We start from the raw sequence: 24,945 nt of genomic DNA, 5'->3' as shown, positions 1-24,945 counted from the left end.
TTTTTTTTTTTTTTTTTTTTTTTAGTGAAAGGAAATGAGCTGGAAATTAGATGTTTGGGACATAAATCTACCTACATTCATATGATACAGTATTGTTTATTTTTATTCTGCACCTATATAAATATTAATCATTTACATTTTTCTTGCTAGTGTCCATCTGAAATTGGCTGATACCATGTCATCATCATTCCTATTTTACCTGCAGAGAATGTGATTCATTATGATTTTTGAATATGCCCTCATTCTCCTGTGGCCACCGAAATGATCTGCTGCAGATTTGACCCAATTATTTCAATCATCTTCACGTTTGATTCTCATCACCATGGGTCGAATGAACTCTGTGGCCATCGACACTGATTATGAAAGGGCTTGCAGGGATAAGATCGGCCGTGCCACAGACTAATAATCTGGCACAGAAACATTCTCAAGAGTCGGTTTAGAAAAAAATCAGTGGAAAAGAAGATGCTGATCCTTTGAAATTCTTTTCCATTTGAATTTTCAGCTACACCGTCACCAGCATTAAAAAAAAAAAGAAAAAAGAAAAAAAAGAAAAACAACAGGACAGTTGTCCTGAAATAGGTGACCTGTGTCTTTGGAAAGAGCAAATGGGTGACAATATCCAGATCGGAAAGTTACAGCAACATGAAGCTGACCAGTCTGGTTTTGCTCAGGGAACCCAGAGCCGAGCCTTGTGTATTTTCTGAAAGAGGTGAAGGAAGGCAGAGCAAAAACAAAGTTTGAAACCGAAGACTAGTACACTATTATGCCAAAAAATATAACACCAAAATGAAGCCTGGTAGCCCAGTTTTCTTTCGAGTTATAGGTAATTCTTAATATTTCTAGTAGTGAGCCAGTATTGTATTATATTGTATTGTATGTTATTGTATATTGCATTAGCCATACCATTGTTGTCTTTACTCATGACCTGGAAGAATTTCAACTTTAAGAGGAGATTGTAGTTTCTTAGATTATTTTAAGTGTGGGAGATTATATGTGTGTACATGTGCATATGAATATACAGTTACAAACTCTCATACCTAGCAGGGTTTTGTTTTTCCCCAAAGATGGTTTATGACACTAGACATTTTCTTGTGAAAGCTTATTGATATTAACTCATATTTCTGTTTATAATATTTATATTGTTTTTGTAAATATATCTTACATATTACATGTATAATATGAAAGATCATATTTATTTGGAGACCACATAATCTAGTTTATTGCTGATTTAAATAAACAGATTTCTCTAGCCTTAACTGGCAGCTCTTTTTTCAAGAAAAGTTGAGAAATCTTACAACTTATATTTTGGTTGCTATTTTAATCACTGTTTTCTTTTTTTTTTTGAGACGGAGTCTCGCTCTGTTGCCAAGCTGGAGTACAGTGGCGCAATCTCAGCTCACTACAACTTCCACCTCTGGGTTCAAGCAATTCTTCTGTCTTAGCCTCCCAAGTAGCTGGGATTACAGACACCCACCACCATGCCCCTTCTCTGCTGTGCTCTGTGCCCTGGGAGGCTGATCTGTTTGGACTACAACAGGCTTCCCTGTCCTCTGGCTTCCATCAGGTTTGGCCAAGAGCGGGCAGTAACCAGAGATCAGACAAGGGAGGAGAGGGAGGTTGAGCATTCATTGTTTCAGCTCCCCTCTGGGGGCTCATTCCTGCACAGAAGGTCACAGCTCTTTTCAGATGGCTCATTCACACAGCCTGTCTACCTCCCGTTAGAAGTCATTACTTCCTCCTTTTTGTCCCATTACTGCACCATCCCAAATGATTTCCATGCTCCTCGCCCACGCCTTTGTGAATAATCTATTAAACTCTCTTCAAATCACTCGATTTAATTTACCATGTGTTTTCAGCTGGACTCTTGACTGAATCATATGATCACTAACCATTTTTAAAAATTATTCCATAGTGTTCACGCAAAACAATTCTTTGACAATTACATCAGGCGTGGCTATTTCCCTTCACCCTGCACCTGGTATTTTTAGTAGAGACAGATTTTCACCATGTTGGCCAAGCTGGTCTCGAACTCCTGACCTCAGCTGATCCACCTGCCTTGACCTCCCAAAGTGTTGGGATACAGTCGTGAGCCACCACTTTTTTCTTTTTCTTTTGCTCAGTAGGAATCTAGTACTACTTTTCAAGCTTTTGCACTTTTATATCCCTAATGGCAGAGAAGATTGAATACCTGTTTCCCAGGGGTCTGAGTATTGCCGGGAGGTACCACAAAAGACAAATTTATCTCAAATCTTATATTTTATTTGAAGAATTTTTTGGAACTTTGCAATTTACGTGCATGTGTATACCCATGCACTCATATATAACATGTAAGATTAAAACAAACATATTGCTTAGAGTTTTAATTTACTTACCAATAAATCTGGTAAAACTGTGGCCATTTTTGTCTTGGTGCTCTGGATATTCCCTAAGACACTGCTACTCCTTTTATGCACCAAGTTTGAGAGGCCCTAGGCATGCAGGTGGCCTGAATGTCTTTCAGCCATCCAACAAAATATTTACTGAGCACCCACTATTGCTCAGCACTATACTGAGCACTTAAGTTACTGTGGGGAACTAGACATCCTTTTTCTTGGCTCTGCACCTCTGCCTATGCCAGCCCCTTGTTTAGAATGCCCAGCCGGACATGGTAGCTCATGCCCATAATCCTAGCACTTTAGGAGGCTAAGGCAGGAGGATCACTTGAGCCTAGGAGATTGAAAACAGCTTGGGCAACATAGCGAGACCCTGTCTCTAAAAAAAAAAGAAAAAAAAAAATAGGCAGTCGTGGTGGTGCATGCCTGTGGTCCTGACTACTCAGGAGCCTAAGGTGGGAGGATTGCTTGAGCCCAGAAGTTCAAGGCTGCAGTGAGCTACATTGAATCACTGCACTCCAGCCTAGGCAAAAGAGCGAGACCCAGTCTTAGAAACAAAAAAAGTCTTTGGAAATAAGCCTGGGCAACACAGGGAGACCCCCCCGCCATCTTTACAAAAAATGAAAAAAATACATTAGCTGGGTGTGGTGGCATGCACCTATAGCCCCAGCTACTTGGAAGGCTGAGGCGGGAGGATTGCTTGGGCCTAGGAAGTCGAGGCTGCAGTGACCCATGATAGCACTACTGCACTTCAGCCTGGGTGACACAGAGAGAGCTTGTCTTAAAAAAAAAAGTGCCCAACCCCGTTCCCCTCACTTATCCAACTTCCATCTCTGAGTCTATCTTCCCATCTCACCTTACATTTCTGAGAAGACTTAAACTATTTTGTTTCTGGATGAGCACAGTGGCTCTCCCTCAACAGGGCAACAAGGTGGCTGAGCAGGGAGGGGTATAGGTTTCAAGACCTCTAGCTGAACCCAGGACTGATATGCAAATTAACATCTGAGAAAGGATGTTTTTTTCTTGTACTAGCTAGGCTGGATTGCCCAAATTGTTTGAGTGATCCCTGCCCCTCTTAATGCTTCTGTAAGAATGCAAAGTGGCAGGGGACCTGTGGCCCTCTCCTGGAGCACAACCATGGTGTATCCAGTTATATTCTTTCTGAGAGTTGGACGACAAGAATCCTGAGTATGCATGCATCGTGTTCCCCTTGTACCATTTCTTTGAGCCTACACTGTGTGATACAAAGTCCTCTTGTTTACACAACAAGGACTATTTGGGCATTTCTTCTTACAAAGACATTATTTAAATGTTTTGTGAGTCTTTGCAGACCAGACTTTTACTTCGTTTAGGGATCTAGCAGAGTTCTTAGCAGGTAAGAGACACTCAACAAGTGACAGGTGGATGCAAGAGTAGAGTACACTGCACATTTGAATTGTACTATCTTGGAATCGTATTATCTCCCATAACTCTTATGGCTCTTATCCCGGGCGTACACCATTGCCCATTTACTCTTACATGCATTAAGCATGATGCCCAACTGAAGAACTGTTGAATGAATGAGCAAATGATTGAATGATTGAAGGAATAAATAAAATCCAGGCTTTGATTCCTACCTCCTCCATCATACATTTTCTGACTGTTGCAGTCCCCAGAGATTACTTCCTACTCTGTATCATTCATTTAGGGTATTCATTCATTCATAGGCTACCATAAATGGTTGGCTGTAGTCTATGTCTGTGTTCCATCCACTCAACCAGATTTTTTTTTTTTTTTTTTTTGAGATGGAGTCTTGCTCTATCACCCAGGCTGGAGTGCAGTGGTACGATGTCAGCTCATTGCGACTTCCACCTCCCAGGTTCAAGCAATCCTCTCACCTCAGCCTCCCAAGTGGCTGGGGATTATAGGTATCTGCCACCACACCCAGCTAATTTTTGTAATTTCTAAGTAGAGACGGGGTTTTACCATGTTGGCCAGGCTGGTCTTGAACGTCTGACCTCAATTAATCCACCTACATTAGTTTCCTAAAGTGCTGGGATTACAGGCGTGAGCCACCACGCCCAGCCCACTCAGGCAGATTTTTAAAGGCTGGGACTATGTCTTACACACTTACATCTATTCATTATGCCTGGTACGGTGTCTTGTAATAGCATGCTCAATATGTATTAGTTGTCAATAATGAAATTCTGTGAGGACAGTAATGAGCTTCCAAGCTGTTGTTCCATTTTGCTTTGACCTTTCTGGTAGAAGTTCTCAAATCTGAAGTAGTGTCAATAGCAATTTACATGACTATAACACATACAAATTTTAGCTTTGATTACGCTAAACTAAATGTATTCCACAGTGAACACATTATGCTTTTTCTATGAGAAAGAAATTAAAAGTATCTTTTTATCATATTTACTGCAGTGGATGATCAAGGATGCAAAGTGGTGTGTAATAAGGAAAAAGCACTGTGCCAGGAGGCAGAGTTGTTTCCAGGTGTGTAGATTGGTGGTCATTTTGTGTCTCTGTCACCTGTGAAATGAGAAAGGCCATGGTAGAGTATAGCATGGGAATTTTGTTGATATGCAGTATTGGGGGAAAGCCCATGGCATAATGACAAACAGAGTGATGGGAGCCCCTTGGAACACTGGAAGTCAAGGAGCCCTCTTTGGAGCCAGGCCAATTTTACTATAGCTAGTTTTGGGACTTAGGTGAGGTATAATGTTACCTTACCACCTGCAGTGGACGCCGATGGAGCTGCTTTGCTCCACATTTACTTTCTTCTGAAAACCGTTCTCCCCTTCCCTATCCACAATGGCGTAGCAGGAGCAGCTGTGATACCATGTGACCCAGTCCTCTGACCAATGAGTCCCTTCTCAGAATTTATTGGACTGGGCATGAAGAGACAGAGCTGAGTCTCTCTTCCCTTGACACGTCTGAAGAAGCTGCAAGGAATTATGCTTGGGAGTTGTCAGCAGTTAGGTTTCCTGCCATGAAACAGGCCAGTCTAAAGGGAGGCAGGTAAACAAGCAGGTAACTTGAGAGCAGCAAGAGAGGCAAGATACCCTGAGAGCTTGTTGGTATCTGAACTCTTGTTTCCAGTCGTTCTGAGATCCAGTCTCATTCCTGTCCTCAGTTCTGTGAGGAGCCCCAGTACTCTAATAACAAATTCGTCTTTTGCTTAGTCATTGTGCTGGATTACACCATGGCAGGTGGGTTAAGCTGGGAATTACATTTCATGCATAATTCTGGGTTAGAGTTGGCCATAGAGGAAGATGCACGAGATTTGGAAGGTGGAAAGGAAGCAAAGACCATTATTCTTGGAAGGTCGTCATCATCAGATAGATAGACACAGAGGTGTCTGGGTCCCCGCTTATTCTTCCTCTCCTCCACACTGTCCAGCTTGGCTTCCTGACTGCCAGCACAACTCACCAAAAGCAGACTCACTCCCTTCTCCCCCTTACCCAGGTGTTTGGCTGCAAACCCATAGAGGTGGTAGCTACATAAAGGGAACATCTTCCCATAGACCTCTCTGAGAGCTCCCGCTTTGCAATCTCACTGAAGTGGCTGGGTATATTTGGTGTCTCAGATTTCCCTGCAAGCTCCAGCTTACCTACTCATGCCAGTGCTTTCAGAGGATTCATTTATGACTCTTCCTTAAATTCTCTGACTTTCACTTTCTCAGCTGCTCTCACATTTGTGTGAGATCTAATTCCTATAATAAATCTTTTATTCCCATAATACTCTAGTGGCTCTGCTTCTCGGATTTTACCCTAACTGCTATAGCTAGTTTATGTTTCTTTCAAAAGCCGAAATGATAGCAATCATCTTTTCCTAGATATTTTGCATTCTTAAACAAAAGGGCACAAAACAAAGGGAAATATCAAGACAATACTTTGAGAAAATATGTAATAATAATAATGATAATCTTTTTGAGACAGGGCTTGCTATGTTTCTCAGGCTGGCCTTGAACTTCTGGGCTCATGAGATCCTCCCACCTCAGCCTCCAAAGTAGTTGGGACTACAGGTGCATGCCACTGCACTTGGCTTTATGCAATGTTTTTAAAGGAGACAAATTTTAGATTTTCTTGCAATATATATATATATATATTTTTTTTTGAGATAGAGTCTCACTCTGTCTCCCAGGCTGGAGTGCAGTGGTGCAATCTTGGCTCACTGCAACCTCCGCCTCCCAGGTTCAAGCAATTCTCTGCCTCAACCTCCCAAGTAGCTGGGATTACAGGTGCCTGCCACCATGCCCGGCTAATTTTTGTATTTTTAGTAGAGACGGGGTTTCACCATCTTGGCCAGGCTGGTCTTGAACTCCTGACTTCATGATCCACCCACCCTGGCCTCCTAAAGTGCTGGGATTACAGACATGAGCCACTGCGCCCGGCCAACATTCTTTATATATATAAAGGACAGATTGATGATAACTCATGATGATTTTATTAAAATTGCCTATTATGGCCTGAAATTCTTGAACCCAATTGAGAAAGATAGGTGTGACTTCTGCCTTTCCCAGGCAGGTAGAAAATGGCACTTTAAGGAAGGTACATTATGAGAATATCAAGCCTTGAGATAAGAAGGATGTACCTTGAACTTGGATTAGTGACCATGACCTCAACTTTATCACTATAGATTGAGCCAGAGGACCAGAATCACCAGGAAATGTGTGCATGTGCGTGCACGTGTGCGCGCACGCACACACACTCACATTGTTTTTTATTTTATTTTATTTTATTTTATTTTATTTTATTTTATTTTAACAGAGATTTAACCTGATGTGATTGGAATAGCTGGTGCAATAGTGTCTTTAAAGGCTTTTGTCTTTGTGTCTGAGGATGGAGCTCCAAGTCCGATCTTCCTAAGGCTTTGATACCTTCCTCTGCACTATTCCAGGAAAGTTCTTCAGACCAAGGTATACTAACTTCCTTAAACACACTTGGAAGAGCTGCTTCTCTTGACAAAGAAGCCTCAACCAAATTTAGAGGTTCAGGTCCCCAACTTCATTGGAATCTGCCAATATGTCTCCATTCCAATTTTCTAAGAGCCTACTCATTTTGGGCATGTGAAAATATCCCTTCTGAGGTGAGGGATAAGTTGTTGCATCTGTCCTCTATAAGTTTTCTATTGCTAAGTCACAAATTACCAGAAACTTAATGGATTAAAATAACCCATATTTATTATCTAACAGTTTCTGTAGGTCAGATGTTGGGGCATGGCATGGCTGGCTTCTCTGCTCAGGTATTTACTGGGATGCAATAAAGATATTAGCTGGGACTGAGATTGTCATCTGGGCTTGCCCATTTGTTGCTTTCCTTTTCTGGAAGCTGTTTTGGAGATCTTCCTTTGTTAGTGACCTCACACAGGAGGGTGTGCAACTAGAGCAACATTTTACAAGTTATTCATGGTAACTGCAAAGAAACTAGGCATGGAAGGCAGAGAGAGGGGAGGAGTAACACACTTGGGGTGGTCAAGGAAGGAAGAACTTCAGTAATGTGATTTTTAAGATTGAGCTGTTGGCACATGCAGAACACATTTTGATAACAAGCTAGTAAAGCTAGCTACTTACACTTTTTTGGTAGCAAGTGATCAAAACTGTATTTTATTTTCTTTAAGAAAAAAATTTGTTGTCGTAGTTGGAAAGTTCAGAAGCTCAACTAACTTCAGATGTGGCTGGGTCTAGGGGTTCGTAGTGTGGCTGGATACACTTGTTGTCTCAGATTTCCCTGACACCCACGACAAATTGGGGGTTGTCAGCAGTTAGGTTTCCTGCAGTGGAACAGACTGGTCTACAGAGAGGCAGGTCTGAGAGAATTTCTCTTCTCCAGTTTCAGCCAGGCCCTTTCCTAGTCTGCATCTCATCCTTTAATCTTTCAGTGTTACTTTTGAACTCCTACCTCCTAATATGGACTTTAATTGTAGCAGAAAGAAGTGCTTCCTGTTATTTCTCTAGAATAATTTCATGGATAGTGATTGGCTTGGCTCCAGCCACAGTCCTTTTTCTGAATCACTGTGCTATGCACATGGCATGGGGTGAACAAATTGGCCAGGTCCGGGCTATGTGCCCTTTTTTGTAGCTGGACTAAGGGTGGGAGGACATTGATGGGGGCAGGGTGGAATGGGTCCAACCGCACCTGTGCTGCATGGAATGCAATCTCTACAAGAAATACAAATGGTGTGTCCAGGTGCAGGGGGAGGGGATGTTGAGCAGGCAGAAACAGCAGATATCTTCTACACTCAGTAACCATTGGCTTTGGTTCTATAAGGTCATGGAGAGGGCTGGGGAGAGTGGAGAAGAGATAGTGCCTCACCCAAAGGTTTGAGTTACTTTTGTCCACCAAGGGGAACATTCCATAATTCCATATCATTCAGAAAAATCTTCCCAATGTATAATTGTTAGAGAAATTATGGTATCTTAAGAGTTATTTTAGTCAGTTTCTTATGTGCAACTTTCTAGTTTCTTGTTAATGTTTCCATTTTCCTCATTATCCAGGCACAGTAAAGGAGCTTTCTTTATTCTTTCTCCCCTCTGACCCATCAGTGACTCAGATTTGACAACTCCTGCTTTGTAATGTAGTTTACACCTTCCTGGTCATTATTCTGGGTGAGATCTTTATTACCATAGGCACAGCCTGTCAGGAGTCTACTAACTAGTCTCTTCACTTCAACTAATCCTGCCCTCTACTGCCAGATGAATCTGATAAAATCTTATTTTGATTATGTCAATTTTCTACTTTCACAGCCTGCATTTGCTCCATATATGTATTCAGATGAACTCCGTATTTTTTACCTGGTGTCTTCATCAATTTTCTTATGTTTATAACAGAATAACTGAAACTGAGTAATTTATGAAGAAAAAGAATTTATTTCTTACAATTATAGAAGCTGAGAAGGTCAGGGTCAGGGGACTACATCTGGTGAGGGCCTTCTTGCTAATGAAGACTCTGCAGTCTCAAGGTGGTGCAGGGCATCACTTGGCAAGGGGATGAACGTGCTAGCTCAGGCCTTTCTCTTCTTATAAAGTCAGGAGTCCACTCTCGTGATAACCCGTTAATCCATTAACCCCTTAATCCATGGATGGATTAATTCCTTCATAAGGATGGAGCCCCCATGATGTAATCACCTCCCACAGGCCCCACCTCTCAATCCTGCCACACTGGATTACATCTCAATATGAGTTTTGGAGGGGACACATATTCAAACAATAGCCCTTGGCATCCCTAGGCCTCTATAATATGGCCTGGTCCCCTCTCTCCTGTCCTCAGGCCATCTTTCTGCTTACAGTCACAGCAAACATGCCCAGTGCTGCTTCTGCACAGTGCCTATTCATCCTTCTCACTCACCACTCTCTCCCCTCCCTGAGTCTCCCATTTGAATCTAATCCATTCACTATGGCTCAGCCTAAGTCCAGCCGCCCGTGAGAAGATTTCTGTAATATTCCCAGTTGACCCTTGTCTCTCTTCTGAACCCCATAGGACTTCTTCTCTGAACTGCCTGTCACACATTTCCCTTACTCTCTTGTGTCACTAGTTATTTTTCATGTATAACTGTTGTGTGTTCTCAACTCCCTTCAGGACTTCAAGAGAGTCGTGTCCTAAAGCCTGTTGTATTATTGTCTGTGGGTCACAGGGAGGTGGTGTGTTGCAGGAGGATGGCACTTCTTTCTTTTTCTTGAGACAGAATCTCACTCTGTCACCCAGGCTGGAGTTCAGTGGTGTGATCACAGCTCATTGAAGCCTTGAACTCCTGGGCTCAAGCAATCCTGCCTCTTGAATAGCTGGGACTACAGACATGTCACCACACCCAGCTAATTTTTGTATTTTTTGTAGGGATGGGAATTTGCCATGTTGCCTAGGCTGGTCTCAAACTCCCAAGCTCGAGCAATCTGCCCACTTTGGCCTCCCAAAGTGTTGAAACTTCAGGTGTGAGGCACTGCTCCCCATTCAAAGATGGCATTTCTATTACTGTGTGACTTTGGAAAACCCTCTGAGCATGAATTTCCCCACTTGGCAATTTGAGCATAATGATAGCTACCAGGCAGGATGGTGGAAAGGGTTAGCCAAGATGCATGTAAACGGAGACTCCCAGGGGCTGGTATATGATAGGAGCTCAATGCTTGGTAGCCAGAGGCAGTGCTGAGTAAGGGCTGAATAAGAAGGCCCATCACTATCCATCTTGGTGCCTTCAGCATCTGGCATGCTCCCTGAACCTCTCATCTGCAACTGAGGATTTAATTCAATCAGCATTTTGTTTTAGTCTGAGTTCCCTCAGAAGCAGACCATGAGACAAGAATGTAAATGTGAAGGTTTATTTGGGAGGTGACTAAGAATCATAGAAAGAAGAGTGGGGAGGTGAGGTAGGGAAGGAAAGGAAACCAACACAGGGTACATTAATGGGTAGGTTACCACTGAGGGCAACTGGGCTCCAACCTACTGGGACCATCTGAAAGACTTTGTAGAACACACTCAAAATCATCACCAGAGAGACAGGAAGTGAATGACTTTACCACCAAACTCCATCCGCTGTGGCTGCTCACAGGGGTGCTGGCAGCCTTATCCTTCTGGACTTTTCCTCCCGATTGTTGAGTTCCTGCGGCAGAGAGAGCTCCTGGGCAGAGAAATTCAGGAAAGAGTTGCCAAATTCAGCCAGCAAAAACACAGAATGCCCAGTTAAATTTGAAATCCAGGTTAACAACAAATACTTTAAAAAATGTGTGTGTCCCATATTATAGATATTTAAAAATCATTTTCATGGGATATACTTAGAGTAAAAAATTGTTTATCTGAAATTGAAATTTAACTGAACATTCTGTATTCTACCTGGCAGCCCTAATTGAGGGCCTTGCTTGGGGGATAAGGGTGGAGTAAAGTGTCTACTTTTATTGAATATTTACCATGGGTCTAGAGTGGGATTTATTGTGGGAATGCAGAATTAATGAATAAGTCTCCAGACCCTGCCTTGCCCCTTGAAGTTATAATTAGATTTGAATGAAAGATGTGTGTAGAACTGCTTTGAAAATGATAAATGCTGCACAAACAAATTACACAGAATCATTCACTTCTAAAACTTATTTTTAAAAACACCAGTAGTGTGTCTAGCATAGTAGCTGCTCAATTAATATTTGTCATGTCAAACTGAATTATTATTATTTTTTTTATTCTTTTATTTCTATTATATTTCAATAGTTTGGGGGGAACAGGTAGTGTTTGGTTGCATGGAAAATTTTTTAAGTGGTTATTTCTGAGGTTTTGGTGCACCTGTCACCTGAGCAATGTACACTGTACCCCATGTGTACTCTTTTATCCATTGGCCCCCTCCCAACCTTCCCCCTGAGTCTCCAAAGTCCATTATATCATTCTCATACCTTTGCATCCTCATAGCTTAGTTTTCCATTCCTGTTTGTTTTTCCATTCCTGAGTTACTTCATTTAGAATAATGGTCTCCAACTCCATCCAGGTTGCTGCAAATGCCATTATTTTTTTCCTTTCTGAGGCTGGGTAGTATTCCATAATATATGCATATCCCACATTTTCCTTACCCATTGTTGCCTGATGGACATTTAGGCTGGTTTCATATTTTTGCAATTGTGAACTGTGCTGCTAGAGACATGTGTGTGCAAGTGTCTTTTTCTTATATTGACTTCTTTACCTCTGGGTAGAAACCCAATAGTGGGATTGCTGGATCAAATGGTAGTTCTACTTTTAGTTCTTTAAGGAATCTCCATACTGTTTTCCATATAAGGAATCTCCATACTGTTTTCCATAGTGGTTGGACTAGTTCACACTCCCACCACTAGTGTAAAAGTGCACTCTTTTCACCACATCCACACAAACATCTGTTATTTTTTGATTTTTTAATTGTGGCCATTCTTTCAGGAGTAAGGTGGTATTCCATTGTTGTTTTTATTTGCATTTCCCTGATAATTAGCGATATTGAAATTTTGTTCATATGTTTGTTGGCCATTTGTATATCTTCTTTTGAGAATTGCCTGTTCATGTCCTTAGCCCACTTTTTGATAGGATTATTTGTTTTTATTTTTCTTGCTGATTTGTTTGAGTTCCTTATAGATTCTGGATATTAGTCCTTTGTCAGATGCATACAAACTGAATTATTATTGTGGGCAAATAATACTATTATTTGTTGATTACTGTCATGAGACTCAGGCAAGGTTGTTTTAACACCTCTCTGGATCCTAGATCTATGCTTATTTTTGGAGTCTTGCTTCATATTATTCATATTAAAGTGAATATTCACATTATTCATAATATTCATATTAAAGTTAATATCTCACACTAATCAAGGGAAACATATATATATTGCTTAAGCATTTTTTGACAGCATTTATGAATTTTAAAATTGTTTAGCTGTGTGTGACTCATGTAAGATTAGTTTTGATTTCTTAATTCAGGAGGGTAAGAAGGTCCATGAACTTGGATGAAAAAAAATCTGTTTTCATTAACTTCAAACTGAAATTTGTAATTTTATTTATTTAAGAATATAGGCCATACATCACATTAATATTAACAATCTCTCTCTCACCAATAGAAACGATAGATATATTCATGTCACATTACAGGGATTTTGGATATCCCAAAACATAATTTATACTCATTGCTACTTTGAATATATAGTTGTTATTAAATCTTGTTATTAAATGCATTAATAAATAAGCACATATTTACAAATTAGTATTTTAAAGTTTTTTTTTTTTTGAGATGAGTCTTGCTCTGTTACCCAGGCTGGACTGCAGTGGTGCAATCTCAGCTCACCACAACCTCCGCCTCCTGGGCTCAAGAGATCCTCCTGCCTCAGCCTCCCAAGTAGCTGGGATCACAGGTGTGTGCCACCACACCCAGCTAATTGTGTGTGTTTAGTAGAGATGGGGTTTCACCATGTTGGCCAGGCTGGTCTCGAATTCCTGACCTCAGGTGATCCACCCGCCTCAGCCTTCCAGAGTGCTGGGATTACAGGCGTGAGCCACTGCACCCAGCCGAGTTTTTAAAAGTTTTTTGAAAATTTCATTTTAAAATACTTGGCTTTCTTTGTGGGGTATTTTAAAAGATTATTTTTTAAAAAGTTCCAGGAACTTCATTAGGCTTCCAAAGGGATCTATGGCACAAAAGGGGAAAAGATCCCCTACTAGAGCCTCGTGGATAAAACAGCCTGGGGCTCAGGCTCCAGGTGACTCTCTCCTGGTGTTTTTTCTTTGTTCTTTTGTAGAAAATAGTGGGGACTTAGCAGGCTCAGGAGAGTGCAGTTGCAGGCAGAAACAAGAGAAAGTTCAAAATACATCTAAACTCTACTGGAAGATTTACTGGTTATCAAGTCAGAAGACCTTGGATCTAGTCCAGGCTTACCTTTAATATTCTCACAGTAGGTGCATTTGCTCATTAAATAAGCAAACTTTTACAAAGGGCCTATCACCAGCCTGACCCTATGCTTGGGCATTGGAGCAGGCAGGCCCAGGGTTCAGTTCATTCTGTCACTCACCAGCAGAGTGACCTTGAACAAGTTATTTCATATCCTGAAGCCTCAGTTTTCTAATCTGTCGAATGGAGATACTGATTCTGAATTTAATAGGGTGGTTGAGAGGATTAGATAAGAAGATGGGTATAAAGTACAATAAACACATAGAAGATTATAGTTACTATGAATCACCATTTTGTCTATAAACTCTTGCATCAATGTGCTGCTAGTTGTGAAAGAAAAGCATATAAAACAGTCTTCTCTTGTATCACTGATTATTTTTTCTTTTAAATGCTTTTGAAACATTGTTTAGAGAACTGTAAAAGTAATTAAAAAGAGGAAATGTGAGTGAAAATTCATATTCCTGAAAATATATGAATGTTAAAAATTGTATCAGGTGATATAATGACTCATCAATAACCTTACCAGATTATTTATTCTTAAAAGGTATATTTGGCCAGGTGCGGTGGCTCATGCCTGTAATCCTAGCTCTTTGGGAGGCCAAGGTGAGCGGATAGCTTTGAGCTCAGAAATTGGAGACCAGCCTGGGCAACATGGCGAAACCCCATCTCTACAAAAAAATACAAAAGAAAAAAATAAAAAGGAAGTGGGTGTGGTGGCTTGTGCCTGTGGTCCCAGCTACTCGGGAGCTGAGGCTGGAGGATGGCTTGAGCCAGAAAGTGGAGGTTGTGGTGTGAGCTGATTATCACGCCACTGCACTCCAGCCTGGGCACAGAGCGAGACCCTAAGAAAAAAAAAGGTATATTTTAAAAACTTAAAAAAAGTTCTATCTGTAATTATGATTCTAAGAGAGCCATCCCACTGTTTTCTCTCCTGATACTATGTTTTCTAAAAGTCTAAACACAAGGCTTTCCTTCATTTTGGTTTTGAAACTTTGACCATTTATTCATAAACCATGCTAAAAACAGCAACTGCCACCAGGTCGCGCTGTAGTTCCACAATGAAAACAGGCTGGGTTCTAAGGAATTCTCGAAGGTCTAAGTTGTCACATCATTTCTGCTTTTTGGAAGCAAAGAGAGGTGGAGACAAATATTTTAAAGGAAAAAGAAAAGCTTTTGCTGAAAATAAATAATTTCAAATTCACTATAATTTAAACGTGGATATTCAGCAAAAAAGATTTTATCTGAGAATGTTGCTATTGCTACTTTTAGAAAAAATTGCTTTCAACTCAGTCCTGTTATTTTCCGGATGGAAAAATATAAAATAAATAAATAAAAACCTTGCTGAAAGTTTTCTTTCCTATATTCTCTAGTGGTTGATGGATAATACTATTTTTTTTTTAAATCCCAAGATGAGGTATATTTTACTTAAAAATTGTAGTGATAGCTTAGATATAAACCAGGCTTTAGAAAATACATAAACACTTCAACTTAAAAACAGTTTTTTTTTTTTTTGAAAAAGCCCTTTTTTCTTTTTTGGTCTTATTTTTCCCAAATGTCAATATTTATGAGTCAGGGGTTGTGGGAAATGTTACCTAGAGCTACAAGAGCCAGAGATTGCCCTCTCGTATCCCTGGGGAGTTGAGCATGAGTGCCAGAGGGCAATGTTTGGCTGGAAGGACCCAAGCCTTTCCTTCTTTGCACCCCACAGTATGCCCTTTGAAGTGAAAGACATTTCTGTACTCAGCTCTACTTCATAGGAAGTCAACTCAAGATGAGCAATGCACACACATTTCTGTATACCCTTTTAGTATGAAAACAGAGGCAGACTAACAGAAAACCAAAAAAGCCAGAATTAATGCAGGCCATTTGGAGTTTTGGAAACCCTTCTGATAACTTAAGTCACAAATCTAAATTTCTGGATGAGACTATTTTTTGATCATGTCACTTTCAGAACATCAGTCACTTGAAGTTTAACCCATTTTAGGATTTGGGTGGTATTAATAGGAGTTTTGTCAATGGCAAAGACAGAAGGCCAAGAGAATGAAATCCTTACAGAAATAAGGTAAAAATCGCTAAATATCAGTAAATTATGAAGCTTACATTTGTTTTGAAAATGAACTGTTACACATCAGCATAATGAACAAAATACATTATTTAATACAAGTGTTTTAGTTTGCTTCCTTACAAATTGTCAGTTATTAGGGACTGAACAAGAAAATAAAAGCTGAAAATGAACAAGATTTACTGAGTGGAATATGGGGGAACTGGGAGATATATTGGCATATTGGAGCCACTAATAAGTTAAAAAAATCAGAAACACTTTTGAAAACCAGAAAGTCATCAGTAAAATATGTGTCTAAGGTCAAATGAGCTGTCCTGATGTTGATTCTCAATTTCCTCTTGCATTTAATCGAAGGAGCTTCTCTTTATTTTTTTTGATTTAAATCTTTAACCCTCATAGATGGTTATGTCTCCTAGTATCTTTTAGCTGAGGATTATAACTTTTTCTTTATTCTATGAACATTAACAGTTCTTTATTTAACTTGATTTATTTTTAAATGTCCCACCCAAATACTTAACTGGTTCAAGCACTTAACTGGTTTCCAAAGGCTTGTTGTATAAATAACAAGATAAAATTCATAGAACATTTTGTTTTCCCACATTGGGAGGTAATAGTCCTATTTCATTTTAGAAAATATGGCAAAGAATTATTGAGGTTAATGAAAAATTAGGGGAAATGATAGCATCAGGTTAGTTGGGGAAAAAAAGATTCTCTCTGGGAAGAGACTTTCCTTTCATTTTCCAAACACGTGGGTGTGGCCTTTGGCTTTTTTCTCCACCCATGATCAGCTAATTCTAAATGCATTTTCTCTACTTGCCAATGGTATGCCAGCATTTCTGCTGTTTACATTCTCTAGCCTCCTTTTTTTTTTTCTGTATATGGGGATTAAAATTTTAGCTCGGAGATGTTGAGAGCATTAAAATAGTAACATGTTCAGCCCTTGGCGTACAATAGGTATCCAATGTGTGAAAATTTCCTTCCTCCTTTCTTCATTAACAGGAACACACACACACACAAAGCACAAGTTTACCCATATTAAATACCTCTGAGAATGTAATGCAAAACTTATTTAAGTTAATTTGTACAGCACTTACCATTCAGCATATACCATTCTCACAACCCAGTTATAGATATGCTTAATGAAATTAGCATTGGAATCAAGACTCTGAAATTAAAAGTATAAATTCAGGTGAGTAGAGTTAGCATTTAAATATTTTGTATATTTAATTAATATTCATATGTATTTGTTTATCACTACATTTATGTTTAATTTATTATTTGTCTTAATTTATGTATAGTATATATTCATATGTATATTTATATTTATCATTTGGGCATAGAACATACATTGATTTCCAGATTATATACCCCTGTGCATGTTTTAAGTCTGTTTTGGAATAGGTCACTAAGGCATAGTTCTATGAAGGTATTTCAGGTTTTACACTTCTATTCACTCCAAAAATGAATTGTTAAATAAAATTTGATACTGTAGGAAGCTGAAAATAGTCAACTTCCCTTAGCTAGCCACCAATAACATAGAGTTTTTGTGAAAATCAAGCAAGGCGAGGGTGGCCTGTTTTTCTCTAAGAAATATATCTGTATAAACGAATGTCATCCTTTTCAGAGAAGTTGCTTTGGGAGTCTAGACACTTCTTTCAACTGTACTGCTATTGCACTAAACGTTTTAGGAACTGTTTTTGGAATTACCTTTAGGACTAGTTAAGCAATCAAACAAAATAAAAGCTAGTCTCATTATATTGTAGGCTACAGCACATCTATCCAGTCAGTTACCATCTGCCTTATTAAATGGCTTGGTTGTTTCCCAAAATGAAACTTATCCTGATGAAAAAAAATTTTTTTTTAAACTACCGGGACATTCAAAGCAATTCCCTCAGTGTGTGAAGGAAGGAAGTTCCTAACTGGAGTTCCAAAACTGTTTTGAAAATCGTTGGAATGTTGCTGCCTACTTTGATGGGGACATCATTCATTTGCATAGATAAATTCAAGTACATTTGTTCAAACCCAGTGTCATTGTCTTATGGTCATGTCTTTTGACGGTAACTATTTATAAAGTGAAATAGGGATCCTTTTGAGCTGAGAGAACTCATCAAAAGACAAATGCTATTATTTAAAAAGGAATCATTGTGAATTTTTAACTAGAGTCTGCTGTGTTCAGTTACAGGCTCCAGAAACTTCTGAAAACAAAAGGAGAAAAATACAAAGGCCTTTGTGCGCAGATCAGGCCTGTGATGTTCCTTTTATCCTCACATGGATTTGTTTAGTGAGTTAATGCAGTGCTTGTGTATGTGATTAAATTTAAGCCAGTCATCATGGAATACAATTATGAAGGCTGCGGGGTCCATATTTTGAAACAGAAGCAGGAAAACAACATGAACTTGTTAGAGGATGAATCCAGACTTTGATCTTAGCAAATACATAAACAGTAACAAGATAGAAATAAAAGGTAAAAATATTTGTAATGTATTTATGTTTGGTTATTAATAAAAAGGGAGATTGGTGAAAAGGCAGAGCCAAAAGAAAAAAGAAAGCCTCTGCCTAGGTACTTCGTTAAACCACATAAAAACTGTGAGAGTCCTGAGCAAATGAAATCTGTGACAGAGACTGAAACCCGGCCTCCAAGGGCTTCATGGTTTTATAGAGGCTGTTACAGACCTGGAGCTTTTCTAGCATCCCAGTATCAGACCCTCCAGACTCAGGGGCTGCCTAACTGCTCATTTCCCACAAAACTTCAGTAGACTTGTAGTCTCTGACCATCCATCCATGTGCTAAATTCCCAGTAAAGCTATGCATCCTTTCAGATTACCCATATTGTGGAAACCAGTATCTGAACAAACCTGGGACCCTTTTGCAAAACTTGGTAGCTGTGCTATGCAAACCACGAATGCACTATTTCCCATTTGATTAGACATTTTCATCTGGAAATGATTTTTGGAATTAATGTGGTGTCTATTTCTTTTTTTTTCCAACAAAGCTTTCTCTCTTTTAAAATAAATCCCATGAATAATTTACTCTGCTGTCAGAGATGTGCTTGCTTTTATTTTTATTAAGGCCTGAAGTGTCTGGTATCAGCATCCTTGTGCCCCTCTGGGCTGTATGACCTTATGACCTGCATGGTCCTGCCAGGTCGCTCTCAGGGAAGAAAGGCCTCCTGATGGGGCGGAATGAGCCTCCTAAAGTGTCCACACCTTCTCCATCCTGGCCCAATGCCAACCTGTGTTCAGGCTGCCTCAAATCTCCACAGAAAGAGTTAATGATACACAGCAGAATGTCTGGGCAGATGAATAACAGATGGGTTTCCCAAATCTTGGGAATGATGTAGAAAGTTGGTGAGGTTTTAGAGATAACCCCCAAAGGTTTATATCACAAAATAATTATTCTTTCCATTTTTCACCTTCCCTAGCTAAGGAGGCTAAAATTCTTCACTAAGTGAAGGAAGTCAGACACAAAACGTCACATATTTATATGAACTCTCCAAAACAGGCAAATCTATAGAGACAAAAAGCAGATTCATGGTTGCCAGGGGCTGAGGGGAGGGAAAAGGGAGAGTGCTTACAGGGTTTCCTTTGGGGTGATAAAAAACGTTCTGTAACTAGATAATGGTGATGTTTCTAGAATATTGTGAAGGTAATTAACAGTTATTAAAATGGTAAGTTTATGTTATATGTATTTTACCACAATAATTTTTTTTCTTCCTTAGGTAAAGCACAGGTGAAATACAAATAGGAAAATTTGCATTTTACAAAAAGTAATTGTTAAGTCATTTGCACTCATCAGTATCTTAGCCGCAATTTTTAGGGCAATTAAGCAGTCTCCTAGTTAGTCCCTGATTATTGGGCAAAACAAAAAAGTTGGTTATTGGTGAAAATGGATGAATGGGCAAAGCCAGTGTAGCGCATGTGAGGCAAGGACAAGAAGGCAGGCTGGGGTAGACTGACCTAGTGTAATGGTGAATTTTATGTGTTAACTTGACTGGGCCACGGGGTGCCCAGTGCCTAGATATTTGGTTAAACATTACTTCTGAGTGTGTCTATGAGGATGTTTCTGGATCAAATGTTTTTTAACTGTTGTTCAAAGACATTGGTCTTCTGCTGTTCATCAGACTGGAACTTACACTATTGTCTCTCCTGGTTCTCAGGCCTTTGAACTTGGATGGAATTATACTATCAGTTCTCCTGGGTCTCCAACTTGCTGACTGCAGATGTTGGGACTTCTTAGCCTTCATAATTTCATGAGTCAATTCCTTATAATAAATACCTTTATATTTTTATCTATCTGTATCTATGCATGCATTTGTAACTATGGATATATGTATTTCTATCTATGTCCTATTGGTTTTGTTTCTCTGGAGAACCCAAACTAACACAGGTTTTGGTACCAAGAAGTGAAGTGCAGCTGTAAAAGATATCTAAAAATGTGGAAATGGCTTTGGAGCTGAGTAATGGGCAGAGGCTGAAAGAGTTTTCAGGTGCATGCTTGAAATATGAATATAAAAAGAGATTTTGATGAGGTCTCAGATGGAAATGATGTTATTGGAAACTGGAAGGAAGGAAATTCTTGTTATAAAGTGGCAAAGAACTTGGCTGAATGGTGTTCAGGTGTTTTGTGGAAGGTAGAACTTGTGAGCAATGAAATTGCATATTTAGCAGAGGAAATTCCTAAGCACAGTGTTGAAGGAGCATCTTCATTCCTCCTGAGTGCTTACAGAAAAATGTGTGGGCTAGGCACAGTGGCTCACACCTGTAACTCCAACACTTTGGGAGGCACAGGCAGGTAGGTCACTTGAGGTCAGGAGTTCAAGACCAGTCTGGCCAACATGGCAAAATCCTGTCTCTACTAAAAATATGAAAATTAGCCAGGTGTGGTGGTGCATGCTTGTAGTCCCAGCTACTTGGGAAGCTGAGGCAGCAGAATCACTTGAACCCAGGAGGTGGAGGTTACTGAGCTGAGATCATGCCACTGCACTCCAGCTTGGGCTACAGAGCGAGACTCTGTCAAACGTGAGAGGAGAAAGATGAATGAAGAAGAAATTGTTAAGCAAAAATGAATCAGAGCTTTAAGGTTTGGAAAACAATCAGCCTATTCATATTGCAGAAAACTGAGAAAGCATGTTCTAAAGAGTATGCCAAGGGTATGACTGGATTATGGTTTGAGAAAGAGTTTATGGGATGATATGAGCAGAAACACTGCCAGTTTGAACTGAAGCAGGTGGAGATGGAACAAAATGAAGGAAGGCTGTCAGAATTCTTGGATTCTGTGAAAGAGGACTGTAAAGTTATTTGGCTGTGAATGCATGCTATTCTTCAAGGAAAAGGAAGAATGACGTCAAATGTGACTCAGATCATCAGGGCTGTCACTCCCACAACAGACCCAGGGGATAAGGCTATGTCCTCTTTGATTTCAAAGAGTGTGGCCATCCCTCTTGTTTTAGAAGGTAAGAAAAGCCCTACTCAGTGTCTTAGGAGTGGGCCCACAAAGTGTCACCTTGGGGGCAGGGCCACTCAAAGTCTCAGGTGCATTACTTTTTTTTTTTTTTTGAGACAGGGTTTGGTTCTGTCACCTAGGCTGGTGTGCAATCTTGGCTCACTGCACCTCTTTCTCCTGGGCTTAAGCCATCCTCCCATCTCAGCCTCCAGAGTAGCTGGGACTGCAGGTGTGCACCACCATGCCTGGCTAATTTTTGTACTTTTGTTTTATTTTGTTTTTTTTTTTGTAGAGATGGGGTTTCACCATGTTGCCTAGATTGATCTTGAACTCCTGGGCTCAAATGATCTGCCTGCCTCAGCCTCCCAAAGTGCTAGGATTACAGACTTGAGTCACTGTGCCTGGCCTTGGGTGCATTACTTCTTCAGTGGGTCCTGAAGGTGGGAGTGCTACCCTACTGGGCACAGAAGGCAGAGCATGGGACCAAACAGAATTATTCTTGAGCCCTAAAATTTGATGGAATTCACCTTGCTAGGTTTTAGATTTTCTTGGGACGTGTCTTCCATCTTCTGGCTTCTCCCTTTTGGAAGGAAAATATCTATCCTATGCCTGTCCCACCATTGTATTTAGGAAGAAAATAGCTTGTGTGGTGAAACTAAATACCATTTAAGTCAGATATGTCAGTTATGGGTGAGACCTTATCTTTGGACTTTAGACTTGATGCTGGAATGAGTTAAGGCTTTTGGGGCTATTAGGGTAGAATGAATGTATTTTACACACTAGAAGGATATAAATTTTTGTGGTCCGTGGCAGAATGTTATGAAATGAATGTGTCCCCTCAGAATTCATTTGTTGAAGCCTTACCTGCCAATGTGATAGTATTTGAAGATAGTGTCTTTGGGAGGCAATTAGGGTTAGAGTAGGTCATGAAGGTGGGATCCTATTAAGAAGAAGACTTTTTTTTATTATTCCACTTGAGCACAAAGGAAAGACCATATAAGGGCACAGTGAGACGGTGGCCGTCTGCAACCCAAGGACAGAGACCACTCACCAGACACCAACTTTACTTGTACCTCGATCTTGGACTTTCTAGCCTCCAGAACTGTGAGAAATAAATTCCTATTGTTTACATTACCCAATATATGATGTTTTATTATGGCAGCCTGAGCTGACGAAGACACCTGGTGCATCTCAGTGGGGAAGGACAGAACAAAATGAAAGTGTGCTTGAGCTGGGAGAGGGCCAAAGGCAAACCTGCTGCCTTGTGTTTGTTCAGGGCCTGTCCTGCTTTGGACTAAGAGATCTCAGATTGGGGCAAACATGTGGGTTTATCAGAATGGCAATCCCTCCTGTAAGGTTCCACTCATCAGAAGTTCACCAGACATGGGGAGGCATGCCCTGCAGAGAGCCCAGTAATAGCCATCTACCAAGGTGACTAAGACATCACCTGTCCATAAGTACCACAAGAGGCCAAAACTGATCAAAGTAAATACGAATTTGAAATTCTTTGATGGGGAATGATCATGTTCTAAAACCCAAATTCTTGAGTTAATAATACACTGTGAAGTATTTAAAGGTTATTGCAATTATGCATGTTTATTTCTAATGATGATTGCTCAATGACTTCTAGATGCTGGGAGGAAGTGGAATATGGGGAAGAAAAGATTCTCACTCCTACGTATTTTCATGAAGAAAGACAAATAAAAGGTCCCAACCACACATTCATTTTCTATAATTGTACTTTTCAGCAATTAGGGTCAAATGACTTCTTAGTATTTGTCTGCTATTAGTTTAAATGGGTAGTTCAAAGGAGAAATAGTCACATCTCAATGTTTTGTTAAATTATAAAGCAGCAGATTGGACAGAAGCCTCCTTTTGTGAGTTCCCTGACAGTGCAGGGGTGGATTAGATTGGCCCTTGCAGTCTAGCTTTCCCTTATCTTTAAAGACTTGTCTCCTCCTAAGCGTTTGTCTTCCTCCCATCCTCCATCCTACATAGCCCCTGTGCTGCTGCCACATTGAACTACTTAATCCCCATTCCCAGAACCCTGGGGCCCTTTGAAGTGTCCATGCTTTGCACATGCATTTCTTTGGCCTGGAAGTTCCTCTTGCCTTCTTCGTGTGACACAATTCCTACAACCTCCTAACACCCCAAGGCATTTTATGAGCTGTAAGAAACCTTGGAAATCACATCACACTGACCAACAATGTGGGTAACAACTCTTGGAAGAATCTAAGTTGGCTTTTTTACTGAGTCTTTACTTTGGGTAGCAAAGTTATCTTCTAAACTCTTAACTAAACTAAGTAAAAAAAAAAAAAAATACATAAAAGCATTTTGTAACAGCAGATTCCCTAAGGGAGGTTGACTTTGCAGATGCTTGCTCTGTTGTGGGAAGCACAAGGAAATAAGAAAACACCCTGAGTCTTACCACACCAGCCTGAGTGGTCCTCTGTAGCCATTTGTGCTGCTATAACAAAATGCCACAGACTGGGTAATTCATAAACAATTGAGATTTATTTCTCACAGTTCTGGAGCTTGGGAAGTCAAGAACAAGGTACTGGCAACTGGTGTCTGGTGAGGGTCTTCTTGCTGTGTCCTCACACAGCAGAAGGTAGAAGGCAAAATGGAGCCTTTAGCCATATTTTAAGGCATTAATCCATTTATAGGGATGGAACTCTCATGATTTAATCACCTCCCCAAAAACCCCATCTCTCAATACTACTATGATGGGGGTTAAGTTTCAACATAAATTTTGAAGGAGGAACATTCAAACCATAGCATCCATGAAAAACAAAAAGTAAGCACGGTTATGCCCTTCTGTGGAAGGCTGAGGGTCTGAATATGCTTCTGGCAACAGAAATCATGTAGGAATAAAAAGAAAGCACATTACTTGTGCTATTATCTACCTCTGGGTTAAACTGAACAGTGAGATCAAAGTGGTTTGTTTGTTCTACTAGTTTGCTTATTACTAAAGCACTTGTTTATTTTGTTTTGAGGTAGTTTCTCTGGAGGGATTGAGGGCAGATCTGAGTGGAATTTACTTGTTTTTTCCATGTAATCCTATAATAAGTACAAATTTTTTTTTATAGTCTCTTGGTTCCCACAAAGAGGTCTGTATTTCTGTGTGTGTCTGTGTGTGTGTGTGTGCACGTGTGTGTGTGTATTGTGCGTGTTTTGGGAGGTGGGGAGACAGGAATCTGAATACAGAGGAGCTAAACGTTGAGAAAGTAAGAGTAGGAAAATAGTCCATGGTGTGTTGGAAAGTGAAATAGAAGTAACACAAGAGTATCAGGAAAAAGGAAAGAGAAGCTCACAAGGGATAGTGTGGGGAAAGGACATAGGGTAGGCAACTTAGTAAATCAGAAGGAAGCCGAGCTGAGTTGAATAGTGATGTGATTTGGATCTGTGTCCCCACCCAAATCTCTTGTTGAATTGTAATCCCCAGTGTTGGAGGTGGGGCCTGGTGGGAGGTGATTGGATGATGGGGGCAAATTTCCCCTTCGATGCTGCTCTTGTGGTAGTGAGTAAGTGCTCTTAGGAGCTGGTTGTTTTAAAGAATGTGTCACCTCCCCTGCCTTCCTTCTGTTCCGGCTGTGTAAGACATTGCCTGCTTCCCCTTTGCCTTCCGCCATGATTGCAAGTTTCCTGAGGCCTCCCCAGAACCTGTATAGCCTGCAGAATGGTGAGCCAATTAAACCTCTCTCTTTTT

The 24,945-nt window shown here is 40.2% G+C and overlaps 1 long non-coding RNA gene across 1 annotated transcript in view; it reads left to right on the top strand.

Moving 5' to 3' along the window:
- LOC108514050 (uncharacterized) overlaps positions 1–24,945 on the top strand; it is a 78,636-nt gene that overhangs the window by 9,131 nt on the left and 44,560 nt on the right. Inside the window, exon 2 of the long non-coding RNA XR_001881092.1 lies at positions 17,971–18,258. This is a non-coding gene — a long non-coding RNA (uncharacterized LOC108514050). The remainder of the gene's footprint in view (positions 1–17,970; positions 18,259–24,945) is intronic.

The sequence above is a fragment of the Rhinopithecus bieti genome, unplaced genomic scaffold (genome assembly GCF_001698545.2).
Source record: "Rhinopithecus bieti isolate Rb0 unplaced genomic scaffold, ASM169854v2 scaffold_32105, whole genome shotgun sequence".
Lineage (NCBI taxonomy): Eukaryota > Metazoa > Chordata > Mammalia > Primates > Cercopithecidae > Rhinopithecus > Rhinopithecus bieti.
Note: the sequence above shows the minus strand (reverse complement) of the source record. Positions and strands in the feature narration are given on the sequence as shown.